Consider the following 15,066-nt stretch of genomic DNA (forward strand, 5'->3'; position numbering starts at 1 on the left):
TGACCTCCTACATCATTTCAATGGACTTTGGTAGATTTTAAAATGGTGACTTAGTTCTCTCAGTTCTTCACCCAATTGTGTTTACAGCTGAATGAATAAAAAGCACTTTCAGCTCAGTCTTTTGATGAATAAAGAAACGCTGTGTGGTCAGTCTCCATTCTGTTCATTAATGTATTTATTAAAGTGCTGACACCAAGAAGAACTAGTACACAAATACATCTCCACTATGCTAGAAGTACTCAAGAAACAATGCCATATAGAGTGGTGTGTGTGTGTGGTCTTCTCCGCTGCCTTGTCTAAACAATGGAATCCATTAAACATATCTCAAGAAACTGAGACACCCCAAGGTCAACGGCTAGACAGTCTGAACCTCATCTGATGCCAATGATCCTTACATGACCAGACATTTACTGTAACAGTCTTTTTCTACCACACAGCTGGGAAGTATATGAATTGAATTTGTGTTTGTTGTATATGTTTTTCTTACAGTAAGAATGATAAAATGTATGATGAAGCTTGATTGAAGAAATCCTTAATACATTTCAACATTTTCTTTAACATAATTTATGTGTTGTTTGCCGAATAGTTAATCGTCCGTTTTCACTGTCAAATATGTCAGGCACTCTTTCAATTTCAGTTAAATTCAAATAATTTATAATTGGTTGATTTGTAAATATGTTGCACAATAACCAAATATAATTAATTCTTAATGATTCAGAGGTAGTTAAAATGAAAAATACCATTCAAAGGCTTCAGTTATTTTTTCTACTGTATTCAAAGCACAACAAAATACATTTGCAAGCAACGCAAATGCTTCAATCATTTTGAATTAAATCAATTAAATGAATTCAATTAAAAGCAAATAAAGAAATAGAAAACTGGTTCATGATTAAATGGGTTCTGTGGCATCAGGCATTTTGGGGAATGGGTCCAATCCACTTGTTGAACACTGGCGTCTTTTGAACATACACCTACTTTGTGACTAGCTATGTTGTTTGAGTCAGTATTTCTTTACAGAAACACCTGCTTGCACAGCTGTGCATTTTGGGTTTATGGGTTGGCTTTATTTCTGACAGCATCGTATGCAATAAAAACTGTACATAGTCGGTAGCGCTGAAATAAATACCAACTTGTCAGCAGAAGAAAGTGTTTGTCAATGCCAGAACTGAGTGGGCAAATAGTTCCCCTCCTTTAAAATATCGCAGCATTACTATAACATCTGCAAGAAAGCAGTTAAGTATTACAAAGTGGCAATTGCCTTTTTTCTCGAGGATCCTTGTTGAGTGCAGCGGGTGTCTCAATTTCTCCTGTTTAAGAACTGCAGGAATAGACAACAAAATGCCTGTTTCAGTAGAAAGCACAGCAGTAAATTAATAATGATTCGCCATCCTTTTCAGAAGTTTGGTGATGATGCGGTGCTCGGTTATTACATCGCAAATGTCAGAACCATTCTCTGTGATTACAAACTATGGAGCATGTAAACACAATACTTACACCATCACTTGATTTAGCACACACAGCATCGCGGTACCTTTCTGAATTTAATTTCTCAGCAGTTTTCCCAATCAAGATGAAAAATTCTGATTCGAAGCAGTAAGATTCGGAACAATTGAACACTGCTTGCCATGTTTGACTCATGAATCAAGCGTATCTTATCTTCAGATGGAGTTATAAGTAGTCGTTCAATATGGTCGTGTCAACATCAAAGGCATGAGGTACTAGTCAGTACTAGTCATATGATTTCGCTAAAATTATTCCATAATTTCATTCACAAGGTTTGAAGAATTTGAGGGGAGAGTCTGATCCATAATGACTTAGTTTCATTTACATACATTTCACAGATTTACTGCAGCTGAAGCTCTTACTTAGACCAACTAACACTGGGTGAGAAGGTACACTTAAGGTTCAGGTCCTTGCTCAAGGACACTTTGACAGTTTACATGACTCTTAATAGACACATTAGCCATTATAGGGGCTTAAACTGTAACCATCTTGGTTCTGTGACCAGTGCTTGAGAAATGCTTTCTTTTGTCAAATCAAAGGTTATTTAGAAGTCGTCTTCACTTGGGATGTAAGCGTTGTGATTAGTACTTGATCATACACTTGGCTCGGGTAAAAAAAAGGAAGTTGAATTTGGGCCATTTCGATGAATATGCGGTCGAGTTACACAAAGCATTTTTGTGTTTGTAAGCTAATAAGACTAACAATAATTATGTAAATATGCTCTATAATGTAGCATATGACTCCCATCAATTGATTTTAGTTCACAAAGTGTGTCACATGTCACTTTTGGAAAAAACCTTCATCACTGGTGGGTATAAGGCCCCTCTAATGTACAGTGACATTTATGTGGAGTGAGGAGGTGTGCAGTCAGAAGTGCTGCATGATGGCCTCACAAGAAAGGCCCTGAGGATGCTCCTGTCCCAGCCACAGTGATGACACTTCACTAAGTCTGTGAACACTAACTTATGATAGTGCTCAGCAGGCTATACATCTGCTTTTATTGACTAAATTTCCACTATCATAAAAATTTCACAGCCCACTCCCCTCTCGTGGGCATTTCCCAGATTTTGTTGTGCAATGCTCAGCTGGAGAAATAATTCATTTAATACTAGAGAATAAATGTGCTGAGTATCTGTTTGCATAATGTATTTTTATTTAAATGTATTTTTCTGTCAAATGCATTTCTGAAAAGTAAGCAAAGATCAATAAATGCAGCATTGGAAATTACCCCCCCCCCCCCCCCCCCCCCACCAAAAGTGGATGATTTTGCATTGTGGCAGGTGAATATGCAGAACCTACCTGCCATGGCGGCGGGTAAAAACATTTTTTTTAAGAGAGATTTGTAAAATGCCACTCCAGGCCAGAAGGTGGCAGTAATGCACAACCACCTTTAAACATTATAAGAAGATTTGTGACACTGACAGAATCGCAAGTCTGCCTGTTTTACTCACTCTGATGAGGAGACACACAAAAAAATGTGGTGGAAAGGGGTTGAGAAGTCAAACCCAATTAATCGAATGTAACTTCAATCAGTTGACACTTTGTGTGTGTGAGTGTATATTTCTGTTTGCATTAGTGTAGTGCTGCTCGAGTGCACCACGACAGTGCTCTCACACTTTTTTTCCCCGAGTGAGGAGACAGAATATTTGAGGTTATATTTGAGATTATTCACATAATCCAGTTGAAATTCATATGCATTTTTAAGTAGTTGAAGATCATTAACCCTTCGGAGTCTAGGACCGCCACACGGCGTCAAAGTCACATGTCGCACGTTTGAAAACGTAAAGCTGTGACACAAGCACGCAGGTGCTCAATTCAAAGACTGTTGGAAAGCAGACACTTCAAACTTTTTACAAGAGATCCAACTAGTTCCTACTCGGATTTTGTGTTTCTTTTGCACTTTTACATACAGTGTGTCCATATATTATGTCAAAATAAATAAATACTTGTAGAATCACATAGGTGAGGTTGTGCTGAAAAGAAAGACACAAAGAAAGGCAAGCTAAGCAGTTTTAATGGGAAACACAAAGGTAAAATGAAAAGTAGTAAAAAACGCCGTTTCACCCCAGACTCTGAAGGGTTAAAGCCAGTCACCATTAAAGTCTATGTCGTGCAAGAGAGCCGATTATAAACAAATGAAATGGTCAAAGTTGTCATTAACATTTAAGGCAGGTAGTAAAAACTATAAGTAAAGAAGTAAAAAATAAAACATTTGGGAGTACACCAGCCACAGTACAACCCTGATACATGCTTAAAGTTAAAGTTAACATAACATGATGAAGACACAATATAATTTTGTCAGTAGAATGGAGCCAACTTTGCCTTTTGTCATCACTTTCCAGAATGCAATATGTTTAATGTCACACAGAAAAGACGAGAAGATCAACTAGCATCACCATAGAAATAACAATGCAATTATATATTCTAACAAACAATTCTTACAAAATAAAGTGTAAAAGTGTAAAAGTAATTGAAACTGTGAAAAGCAGTGCTAAAACTTCCGTGCCTCCAGTTCCACTGCAGCCTGCCTAAAAACACAAATCTGACTTTATCAATTTAACTACAGTATGCAAGGTCAGCCCTCAAAGTTTGCTTTTGCTCTGTGATCATTCTGCCTCAAAAGAATCAGAGAACGAGGATGAATGGAGCGTTAACCTCGAGTTTTTGTGTCAATATGTGGGAACATATTGATGGTCTGTTTGCACCAACAAGAAGCATTTTCTTGAGGCATCTGTCTGTTTTAACATCTTGTATGCAAACACACGTGAGCAGTTTAAGGAGGCCATATTAAGCTTTTTCAGTTCTTCCCTGTCCTTTTCTATGTTCTGTAGCATTCTTGTTTATGTAAAAGCTCTGCAAATTTACAAAGCCCAAAACAAACTCTAAAGGGAATGCGCTCTCCAACACTGCCAACATGGTTACATCACGATGTAACAGTACCTGCCTACTGGCTATTTTGGCATGCTGTCAAGCAAAGCTAGTTAGAGAGTTAGCTGACTCCAGTAATGCAAAGATTGAAGGTACCAGTAAAGCATGCTAATTGTTTTGTTGTTGGCTGCAAGATGCCACACAACAATCTTCATGTACTTCCACCATCGGAGGAAGTGAAGACAGCAGATTTACTTTATTTTGAATGGAAATGTGACCGAAATGTCCCGCTGATGATTGGAAAGCTGGAACTTGTGTGTACATTTTACAGCAGCTGGTTAAGGAATGGTTCACGGATGGACCGATACCAGCTGTCCTTGACTAGACTTGGATTTGGAGCCTGTAGGTTTTACTAGGCACATGTGTGACTAGCATCAGTTGTCCTTCCACAAGCATGTGCAATGTTGTACTAGTGTAATTTTTTTGAAGATTATTTTTTGCTTTATGTGACAGATAGGAAGACAGGGAAGACAGGCAGGTGTTGGGCCTCAGTCAAGCATGACCTGAAGACACCATAGTGGCCAGCAGCATCACAATCTCTCTATTTCCAATGAAAGACAGGTGAGCATGACCATTGGCACCAGGGAGGTCTGTTACCAGCTGACAGCTCAGTGTACCAGAAACCCTGTACCTCGATGGCAGACATGATCTGGACAGTTTACATAAAATATATATGCTGCTTTGTGCATTATATAAACTCAATTTTTATTGACATTCCAATGGCTATGAATAAAATACTTAATACTTTTGGTCTCTGTAGGTTACTTCTCACAAATATCCCTCTAAAGACATATGTAAAGTAGAGTGTATGTTTAGGGTTTAGAGAGAAAACGTTTCTTTTGATTGCTGATGCTGTTCCTTCCTTTCCGATTCCAGATCAGTTTATTGCTCTAACATAGGGAGTGATGACATTTTTGATTTAGATGTGGTAACTGTGGTAGAAGTGCAGCTAAACTTGGGAATAGTTTGGAAACACCTGTGAGAGCTGACCAATCAGAGCAGACAGGGCTTTTTGGAAGGGCCTTAAATAGACGGGCTAAAACTGAGCGTGTCAGAGAGAGGGTGAGAAGAGGTGCTGCAGCGTTGCACAGTATTAGAAATCTAATGTGTTTTTTGAGCATTAAGTCATGTAAACCTATTCTGGTGGGACCCTAGAATAAAAGTAGGAAGCTGAAAAATGACCAAAATAGAGCCTCTTTAAACTGCACTAAAGTGAAGCTGGAGGGTTATGTCAATAGCAATCAAATGGTAACAGATTACTGGAATACCGGGCTGGGAGCTGCATCATTTGATTGGTCAAATTGGTTGGTGATGTGATTTTTTGCAAATCCTTTTTTACAGATGTCAGTAAAATGGGAAATTCTTTACAGCCACTAAAAACATAAATATAGAAGGTAAAAGTTATATTACAGATACATTTTCAAAAACCAAACCTCCGTATCTGAACATATGAACAAGTGAAGTGAGCCCCAACAGAACAGGGGCTCTCATGGGACCAGTGGTAAACAACGCGTTATCCTTTTCCAGCATTATTGAAGTTAATGTGCTTTATAGTCATCCTTGAGATGTTATACTTTCCACCACAGACGTTTTCAATTTCACCTATGTAGCGAATCGACTCCACACCATTTTCTCCACCGAAATTGACTCAAATTGTTGGAGCCCTAAGTACTGCTTTTAAGGGGACGGGAAGAGGTGATTTGATTGGTCATGAATGATACTAGCCTCTACAACATCGACTAGTAATATGTCCCTTCTCACTGTTACCAGCTGTGCTGCTGTTATACCACACACCCCTGGACCGCACTCTGCTACCACCAGTGATCGGTGAAAATGGCGCTTTAACAGAGAATCAGGCTCCATTAAGACTGCTGGTGAAATTGTCTCATTTTTAGTAATTATTTTTCACTGACCTGTTTGTTCACCCACTGCTGCAGAAAGCTGAACATAGGTTTTCTTTGCTGATCAGGACGACATCACCACATCCAAAACTTGATCTGAAAAGCATTAACAAGTAGAAAATAAATACATCCCAAGTTTGTGTGTAAGCTAACTGGAAAATGGCAAAAGAAGCGTTAATCCTAAAATACCAGTATAATGTCCTATTTCCAGCATCACTGTTAGGTTGTATAATAATAATAATAATAATGTACAAGCTGCAAATTATAATTGAACACGTAGGCCTGAAGAAATACAGCCTCAACTCGGCTATCCCAGTGAAGACGTGCCCTTAACCTGTACATAGTAATTCCATATTTATTCCAGCATCTTTGCACTCTGCATCCTTGCACCACTGTCTTCTTCACACTCTGTCATAGTTTTTTTACACCCATACTTATATATATCTACATTGTTTATTTTTTGCTTAAGTTAAATGTGTGTTTACTTTGTTCAGATTTGTTGTTCTTGTCTCCCTTTTTTGTGTGTTCATGTGTGAGCAGTGGAAAAAACCAAAGTCAAATTCCTTGTAAGTGTTCACATACTTTGCTAATAAAAGCTGATTCTGATTCTTCTGAATTTACAAGCTGCACATTATAATTGAACATGTAGGCCTGAAGGGTAAACTAAGACATAAATACAGCCTCAACTCTGCTGTCCCAGCAAAGAGCCCCAAGTGCCCAAGTGGTTTTTATTGCCAAACTGTTGTTGGTAGAGAAGATGAGTTACATTGCAGTGTGTTAACTGTACATGGTGGATTTGCATCACTGTTACAAACTGACACTTTTATGTTCCTTGAGGTCTCATCATGGTTTCCATTTTCTTATCCACAGTCACCATGAATAACATGCAAAGTGCTGTAACACAGGTAAATGTGATGTATGGATAGTCCTTCATCCACACACTGTATTGTCTACTGTACATCAGCTGCAGTCAGGGAGCACTAACACACAAGGAAATATTATTTTCCAGACTTTTTCCCTCCAGTGTATCACTGTAACCACAGCATCAACCTTAATCCATGTTTTAACTATAATATTGTGTAGTTATCTCATCATTGACTTCATTTCATTATCCCATCTAATCTGTAGGACTCCGCATGATTCAATACTTTCTTTTTCTTCAAACTATGTCAACAGGATTTGGTGATGCTTACTTCACAGTTTTACGAAGTGGGTCTAACACAGTAGAGCAAGAGGGCATGTATAATTAATGTAATCAAGTAGTATTTCACAGTTCTACCTAAAATAATGAACCCATGAAGAATCTAACGTCCAAAGCTTTGATTTACTGAAAAGTATATCTAATTTGTGACAAATTATTTAAGTACAAAAGAAAGCCTCAGTGGTCCTTTATAAAAGGAAATGATGAAAGGTGATTTATTTTAATATTATTATTAATGATAATGCAGATTTGCTGCCCCTTTGGGTTGACGGTTCCCAGGCATCTGATCAGGATACCTTCTGTAGAGGTAGTGTCCAAATGGGTGAAGATGCTGTAAAAAGTTCAGAACACACTGGATGGATTATTTGTTGCATCCCATGTAGCCCAGGAATAAACTAGGATCTCCAAGAAGGACTGCAGGATGTAGCAGGGGAGAAGTAATAGCACGGTTGTGGATAAGTGCTGGAAAGTGGATGGATGGATAGAATCAATAGCTGTCTGACACACTCCCCCCCCAAAATTGAACATTATTTTTGCAGCTATGATATTTAACAACTGCTGTGTCCAAAAAAATAACAAATGCCCAAGGGAACTGTTGTCTTTCTAGAGTCACAGTCAACGACACTGGAAAGAGTTCTGAATAATTTGTGTATTCTTACTTCAGATGCTTAAGGGGTTTTTTTTTTCCTCTCCAGGCCAAGGTTGAACCTTAAATGTTAATATAAGTACAACACGGATAAACACTGCTGTTGTCTCACTAAGTTGAGTACAGTTAGTTTTAAATTAACAAAATCCACACGTTTCTAGTCCTCAAGGCTTGACTAGTAATTCAAAACAGTGGTTATACTTGGCAAACTTAAATGAGTCAGGAAGGAGATTTGTACCATACATGTGACTACCCATGTCTGTGTCATGTGTTTTCTACCTTAACTTGTCCATTCCTAAATATGTAATACAGAAGACATTTGAGTTCTCCCCTTTCTTTCATTTTTTGCAGTGGGTGACCCACATATCATTTTATTTGTTATTATTCATCTAGTGGATTTTGCGTTATGTAACCCCTCTTTGTGGAAAACTGTACTGTACGCATGCACAAGCTGCATGCAGCATATGTGGTGGGTGGCTATTATAAATAAGACCATTCATCTTTACTTTTTTCAGCAGACAATTATTTGTGTAACAGACATTGGTGGGCATCACTCTGTGGGTTTAACATCATCCATGTAACTGTTTCCTTTTGTTCGCCCTTGCTATAATTCTCTTAAAGGCATAACATTTCTCCCTTTCCAGGTTATTAATTTTCTAATTAATTTTGTAATTCTCCACAACCAATGTGCTGATTAACCAACGACAACATGGTGATATGAGGGGCTTATCCATTCCCTTGCTATACATTATGACAAGAGCCACCAGTCTGACATTGCCTCCTTAGCCTACTTGTTTTTTTTTTTTTTTCATTTTTTATGCTCTATGTTTTTCCTTTGGGATTACATGGACGCTATGTCGCCATGGAACAATTTGGAGAGGTTACTGGACATGAAATGAAATGATTATGGAGTCTGCGGTCCTATTCCTGTGGCCGTTTGTGGAAGACGAAGAAATGCATGGCGTTCAGAGAAGCAATAACATATCCTATTTCAGTTCTGTGGAGACAAACTTACCACTGAATTGTTGACATGTAGATTAGTTTTTGTCTCTTTAAACAAGAGAAATAACATTATGACATTTACGTAGGTGGAAAACCTATTAAGTCTTTGCAACTTCTTGATTTTCTCTTTTTTTTTTTTTTGACCTTATTCGTATCTATGTAATTATGTACAAAATACACCCTTGTTCCGCGAATACGCACACACAAACCCATTTTGCCTGAAGGACAGGAGCATTTTAAGTCAAGAATAAAGCTCGACAACCTAACATTACTTAAGCGCACAGTTACACCTCAAGGCGTTTAAGTGATGTTGAATGATAAATCCAGCCACTCCAAATGTTTCTTCCTTGCCAATGTTGCCCTCTGCCAGGACAAGCATGATAACAGATAATTCTCTGGGAAAGACATGGTATTATCACCACCATAATTGCAGAATGGCACAGTGATGGAAATTTCTTGCACTCTAAGAAGCAAGGAAGTGTTGTGTTACATGCCAGTGTACGGACTATGAACATATTGTAAATTCAAGGACAATGTTTTTGAACCATTTAAACACATTTAAACTTTTAGATACTAAAACAGTGTATAGCCTTATTTTGCCAAACAATTTCTGTTCGGTATGATCGACGAGCAGCATCATTCAGCAGGTGTGTGCATGCAGTAAGACGTGTATATGCCCCATGGTTAAGTGCCACATCCTGATGATACAGATCCGACACAATGGTATTGTTAGAATGTTAAACAAATTTTCATACTGGGAAATTGTTTGTTCACAATTGTCTTTGCACATGCAATCACACGTCCCTTAGCAACCACATTATAGTAATATCAGCTACATGTGCATGTACCACTGTGAAAGTCAGCTCGATTGTCATCAGCCATATCTGAAATGTTGATTGGAGGCCATAACCATTGTGGTTTGTTACTGCATACTACTGCATAACTTTCACATATATTTTGTTAATGTTGACGCACTGTTTGTTCTGGTCAGTCATGTGCTCTTGGCTGCCTCCAGTACAGGCTCTTCTTCAGGGATCTTCTCTTGTCACCAAAAATGTTGAAAAACCCAAACTTTAAGTTGAATATGATAATCCATGCATTTTCAAACTAACAGATGATTATCAAAATGTTCAATCTGTTAAGAGACCAAGCCAAAACTAATTTGTCACCTTTCTTAATTGCTGCTGTAGTCTCTCCTGTAAAGCATTACACAGCTCAATTTACCTGACCAGACTCTACAGTTGCAGGTAGCTTGGGGAAATAATCGAATTTTTAATTTTTGGATCCTGTATAATTGTGCCAAAAAAAATTAAGAAATATAAGTATGGAATCTGGTCTATTCTATGTACTGTAGGCACAAAAAGTGCTGCTGAGAAATAATTAATTTCAATCTGACACCCCACTGCGGCTCAGTTTTCTCACTTTATCAGTTGCTGGGGCCAACAGTCTACATCCTTTATTGAACTCCCACTTTCCCCAAGCATCCCTCCGACAGCTAGCAGAAGGTACCATGTAAAACTACTTTCAGAACAACTCAAGCTCCACAGTATACCTCCACTCCTCTTCCTGACAAGTGGTGACACAGTAACTGTCGATCTTTCCTCCCCCATTAAGGAGGAGGTTTCACATTTCTCTGCTCCCGGCTGCCAACATTCTTTTCTGTCTTAGTATTTCTCTTTGAAAGTTGCCATACTCCGAGAAATCAAATCATGACGTATCGAACAGCACTGTTCTCAAATAGTGGCTTCTCTGACAACACTGGAGACAACTTTGGATGTCTGGTGGGGTTTATTGTTACTTGTGGTAACTGGCTATTATCTAGCAAAGAAAAAAAGATAATTCTGGTAACTGCTCAAGTGTAAAACTATATTCAGTCTGCTACACTGCTTATAGATGTATGGCCATTGCTTGTAAAGTTTTAAACTTTTGCTGAAAAAAAAATGTATGAAATAAAAAATCTTTCTGGTTTGGATATTCAAGCGAGCAGGCTGCATTTCAAATGGAGACATTTCAGTAAAACAGGTATAAAATACACTAAAGACTAAGAAAACAAAACCACAAAACATCTTCACGTGGCTCCGTTTTGTCCTCAGAGGATCTAAAAACATCTTAAGCTAGAAAGATGAATTTTAATTGGGAAGTGAATGTGAAATTATGACTAAAAGTTAATTAAAATTACTTAACATATTCTTTTATAACTCATTGGCTTAGTTTAAGCACAGCAAATTTGCATCTTTTTACATATCAGCTACGTCTCTGCTGGTACTAATATCTTTCCATGAGCACATATTAACTCACAAAACACTGGAGTCCCCCAAGTTACACAAGCTCCCTGAATTCCCACTTCTTTCCAAAACTAATTTTTTTTGTGAACATGGGTAAATTTGTGATCGACAGGAAGTTACCAGGTGCTTTAAAGGTGTGGATGTCTATCACTGGCTTGTACATGGCGCAGCGGGACCTGGAATGACGGTGGCTGCTGGAAGGATTTAACTCTTCCACCAGATGCTTTCTTGGCTCAAGGGTATTCCTATAGTGGATAGTATGTAGGCAAGGGATTTAAGCCTGTATTACGTTCTCTTTTTTAAAGGAAATATTACAGAATAGTTAATTCTCAAGGGCCATGTGTATTGTGTATTGCGAATACTATGTTGTTATATCATAATGTGTAGTTAAAGAGAAACACCTTGAGAACTTGATGATTAAAAGAAAGAAATGTAACAGACCTCTGACACAGAAAGAAGAAGAATGAGAGAAGAGAAGATGCCAACATTTCAGGTCCAGGTCATTCATTCAAGCTATAGATCAGCTATTAAAGCTATACATCAGTAATGCGGTGATTACATTCACATGCTCATTGGATGGAAGGAGTGATCAGCAAAAGGAACCGTGTGCTGAAGATGGTCTAACTAATATTCACCATCACTTTAGTTTAAAGGCGCGATTAAAAAAGCTGTGTTGACCAACTGATCAAAACAGTATTGACACTATGTTACCTAACAAATGAAAGTCACATAATCAGTGTATTGGCTTGGAATAACAATGCATTCTCCCAACAGTGTCACTTTCATTGAAATGCATAGGAATTGGTGAGATAGACCAGAGCAGTGGCTCAGGGCAATGTTAATTATAATCACCATCACCACCTTTGGTAGACTGATGGTGGTTCAGCAGCTGCTAAATGGGAATTACTACAGATAACGTTTTTAAAAATGAGGTAACCACATCCCGAAGACAAGATGGTTTTATTTCGTATTATCATAATGGACCACTGAACAGGTGAAAACATTTGAATTTGGGTGTGTGGACTGGCTTTAGCTAATATCCCTAAAAACAAGCAAGCAATTTGTAACTGGCTGCTGGAACTGAAGCATCTTGTTCAGTTCCCTACGTTTAAAGTTGCCAACTTCCTTATTCAGGAAAAGTTAACTTTACTTGCAATGTTCAATTCATTCAAAGCATAAACTGCTCAATTTGCCTATTGTCAGCACTATAGTTGCTTATTTTGGTTGCTGTCTGTTCTCTCTCTCTCTCTCTGTCTAACCTCCACCCAACACGGACCCTGAAAGCCGCCCCCCTCTGATCCTGGGTCTGTTCCAGGTTTCTTCCCGTTTAAGGGGAGTTTTTCCTGCTCAGTATAATATCTGATGCTGCTGATGTGGGAATTCTTGAACCCTTAATGTTGAATTCCTGAATCGTTGGGTCTCTCTCTTAATTAAAGAGTTTGGTCCAGACCTGCTCTTTATGGAAAGCATCTTGAGATAACGCTGTTATGAACTGGCACTACAAAAATAAAGATTGATTGATTGATTGAGCAACAAAAGCACATTCAAAATTGACAGTGGCCTTTTTGGTATTAGACGTCTGAAAATTATAACACATAACATGGATTTAGCTTGTTTTTGGCTGTACTACATATCATAATCAGATATTTTGATATTTTCGAGAAAAGCTTGCCACTTAACTTGATGTGCTGCTGTTTAACTTTGAAACCAAACAAATAATGCATAAAACATACTACATAACATTTATTTATTTATTTATTTTCTGTAACTATTTTAGGCAGTTTTTCTTTTCTATATATAATATATATAGTATGATGTGTATATATATATATATATATATATATATATATATATATATATATATATATATATATATATATATATAAAATATATTCTATACATACATACACACACATATATATATATATATATATATATATATAAGCCTTCAGTCTTGTGTTGAGCATTTTAAATATGTCCATGCATGTGGACATGGTGGTGTGATGTAGTGTACAAACATTTACATAAATCTGAAATTATGATCGACCATGGCTGCCATTGACTTGCCCAACTTTATACTACATTTCGGCCTAAGGGATCTTGTTTTGCACTTCATGAACTTTTGCCAAATAACTGCCACTACCAGTGCTCCTGAAAACTTTTTTTATTAGCTTGAATGATTACTTCAGTCCCTGGGGATAAAATAACATAATGAAGTATTCAGTTGTTAAACATGTACCATCGCTATACAAAACTTCATTTGTGACCCTGTCTTTGGAAAGACACTAGGATAACAGAGGCATCACAATACATTTTAATTAACATCAAATTATATGGTGCAAGTTGTCTAAATAGGGAAATCCTACTTCTACATGTATTATTAGACATTCCAATATAGTTTTGCGTTAGTCAGGGCTCAGGAAACTTGCATAGTTCACACTGAAGTCAATGAGTTAATTCATTGGTGGTTTGCGACAGCTTGATGAGATTAATGAACCAGTCATTAATGTTTCAACAAATGATTTCTAAGAGAAATGTTTGTCTTATAAGACCACATGACACAGCTCCACAGCTTCCTGCTCTGAACGAAAAGAGAGTCAAAGTCAGATTGACTTCTCCACACTCTGAATTATGTGTGAACACGCAGTGCACTGGCAGATAAATATGTTATCAAGTGTTGTGAAATGTGGTGATGCAAACATGGACTATTGGCTTGAGCGCCAAAACCAATTGTCAGGCAGCCTATCTGTTACCACTTTTCCCTACAGTATCCTGTACAATGAGCAGCATTAAACATAAAAACACAAAAAAAAACTACAGGTTCAGAATGTAATGGACTTGGCCAAAATTAATCTTCTTCCTAGGGTATCTGACTTTGTCTCTGTATCCTGTTTCATGTACCAGCACTGATTCTCATTCCATGATGAAAAGTTTTGTGTATATACGTTGCAAGCACCATCACAATTACACTAAAAAGTGACCGCTCCGTTTCTATTTTAGCTGCTTAGCTAATGTAACGGTTTCACAGACTCATAAAAAATGATGCTCCACATGCTCGAATGCTTCAAAGGTCCTGACTCAGACCTAGAAAGACAATGGAGCTAAAACAATTACATATCTTAAAACACATTTCCACTTCTGTTTCTATGCATCTGCTGTCTTTCAGGTCTTTTGTCCAGTGTGTGGATACTCTCTTCCTTTTCTTCAGTGAATCTCTCCACAGGTCCACAGGACAGGGTGTGCCACAGCTACCTTTCTTAGGAACTATGTTGTACTATCATTCGATGGCATTGTTTCTATAATTAATGTTTAAAGGAAGGAAAAACTGGGGCTTTTTGAAACAGTAACGATACTAATTTGAATATAGGTTTGCTCTTTGAGACAGACATTGAGTTGCCACGTTTTTGGACATTTGAAGCATGTCGACCCAATCAACCAGAAACTTGCTTGTTTCTTTCACACTTTTGATCACATGTTTTTTCTGTTTTCTTCCAACAGCATTCTGACAGCAGTTGCATTTGAAGTGATTTCAGAATTTTCAGTGAACTGAAGTCACAGTTCTGGCCGTTCTGTAGTTTGAGGGATATGTACTGTGCAAGT

Source organism: Pempheris klunzingeri, chromosome 21 (assembly GCF_042242105.1).
Source record: "Pempheris klunzingeri isolate RE-2024b chromosome 21, fPemKlu1.hap1, whole genome shotgun sequence".
Classification (NCBI taxonomy): domain Eukaryota; kingdom Metazoa; phylum Chordata; class Actinopteri; order Acropomatiformes; family Pempheridae; genus Pempheris; species Pempheris klunzingeri.